The sequence below is a fragment of the Chrysochloris asiatica genome, unplaced genomic scaffold (genome assembly GCF_000296735.1).
Source record: "Chrysochloris asiatica unplaced genomic scaffold, ChrAsi1.0 scaffold00434, whole genome shotgun sequence".
Classification (NCBI taxonomy): Eukaryota; Metazoa; Chordata; class Mammalia; order Afrosoricida; family Chrysochloridae; genus Chrysochloris; species Chrysochloris asiatica.
In genome coordinates this window covers 527,563-529,901 of record NW_006408952.1, presented here as the reverse complement: position 1 = coordinate 529,901, position 2,339 = coordinate 527,563, and positions in this window count along the sequence as shown.

Genomic DNA, 2,339 nt, shown 5'->3' with positions numbered 1-2,339 from the left:
TGCCCTCTAATCAATTACAACTCACAGTGACTCTGTGTAGGATTTCTGAGGCTGTAAATCTTTACAGGAGCATAAAGTCTCATCTTTTTCCCAAGGAGCAGCTGGTGGGTTTGATCTGCCAACTTTGTGGGTATCCATCCAGTGCTTACCCTGTAATGCTACCAGGGCTCTTTACGTGCATCTACTGTCTGGCTGTTGTTAAGTACCACCAGCTCAGGTCTGACTCATAGCAAACTTATGCACTAGAGAACAAAACACTGCCTAGCACTGCTCCATCCTCACAATTGTTATGTTTGAGCCCAATGTTGTAGCTACTGTGTCGATCCATCTCATTGGGGTCTTGCCAGTGACTCTCCACTTTTCCAAGCATGATGTCCTTCAATAGGGACTGGTTCCTCATGACAACATGTCCAAAGTATGAAAGGTGAAATCTCATTCTCCTTTCTAAGGAGCATTCTGGCTGTACTTCATCCAACATAGACTTGTTTGTGCTTCTGACAGTCCGTGGTGCTTTCAATATTCTTTGTCAACAAATCATTCAAATGCATGGATTCTTCTATGGTTTTCCTTATTCATTGTCCAACTTTCACATGCTTAAAAGGCAATTGAGAATACTATGGCTTGGGTCAGGCACACCTTAATCCTCAAACTGACATGTTTGCTCTTAGACACTTTAAAAAAAGGTCTCCTGAAGTAGAATTGTCCAATGAAATAATACATTGTTTAATTTCTTGATTGATGCTTCCATGAGCATTGATTGTAGGTCCAAGCAAAATTATATCTTCACTTGACAGCTTCACTCTTTTCTCTCTCTGTCATGATATTATTTATTGGTCCAGTTTTTTTTTAATGTTTTATTGTGAATTATTTGATAGTTTACATGGGAAAACAATAACTTTACATTCATCGTATCATATATTCTTTCATTGCCATGGTTACAATCCCCTCCATGCATCATCAGCCAACCAAAGCAAGCCTGCCCCTTGGTCTTGGTCCAGTTTTGAGGAGTTTCATTGAGTGCAATCCATACTGAAGGCTGCAGTTTTTGAACTTCATCAGTAAGTATTTTAAGTTCTTTTCACTTCCAGCAAGAAGGGTTGTGTCATCTGTATGTCACAGGTTGTTAATGAGTCTTCCTCCAAGAATTTTTGCTTTTGAATGATGGTGTTGGCAAAGAATATTGAATATACCATGGACTACCAGAAAAATGAGCAAATCTGTGTTGGAAGAAGTACAGCCAGAATGCTCCTTAGAAGTAAAGATGTTGAATCTTGTTCTAACATGTTTTGGACATATTATCAGGAGGACCAGACCCTTGAGAAGGACATCATGCTTGTAAAGTGGAGAGTCGGATAAAATAAGCGGACAAACTCAAGATGATGGACTGACACAGTGGCTGCAACATGGGGAACAAACACAGTAATGATAGTGAGGATGGCACAGTATCTGACAGTGTTTGATTCTGATGTACAGAAGGTTGTAAATAATTAAATTGGAACTGACTCAGTAGCACCTAGCAACAACCACCACCACAACAAAGTACCTTTCAGTTAGAAAATTCTGTTTTGGAAGGCTTCAGCTGCATACAGCATACCATACATCAAGGATTTTTTTTTTTTTTTTTTTAAGTTTTTATTGCGAATTGAGTGATAGTTTACATGGGAAAACATTGGATTTACACCATCATTGCACTGCAATGATTACAGTCTCCTCCATGCATTATCATTCAACAGTATTTGCCTCCATTCCCTGTTGTTGTTGTTTTTTGGGGGGGTGGGGGCGATGTACACAGAAACATTCAGGAATATATAACAGTTTAAACAACCAAAAGGCACATTCTGCAAGCCTGCCTCCTGGTCAAGGACCAATTTTTTGCTACCCCATTTAAGCATATGTTAGACCAACATTATCTGGCATTAGAGTAACACAGTAGTTTGGAGTGATAAAAGAAAAATATTTCCAAAATGCAGTACTGACAAGTACAGTGGTGCTGGTCCTTGGAGGCTGACATGTGGCTGAGGTTGATACGATTTCCTTGGTGACAGTTTCCATATTCATGCAGTTGGCAGTTGTGAGCTGGGAATCCCCAAGCACTGTCATGCACTCTCTTGAGTACTAAGTATTGTCACTCTACTCTCACTCTCTTCCCCAGTGGGAGAGCAAAGTTGCAAAGGACTCTGTGACTGGTGTTCGAGGGAGAAGTTCATATTAAAACCAGATTCCGTGTTTTGAAATTCTCTGACTCTATTTTTCCCATTTGGATAAAGAGATCATTGTTTGCTGCAAGAGAAAGAGTCAAAAGAATGAGAACAATTTTTATTTCAATCATTCTCCTCTTT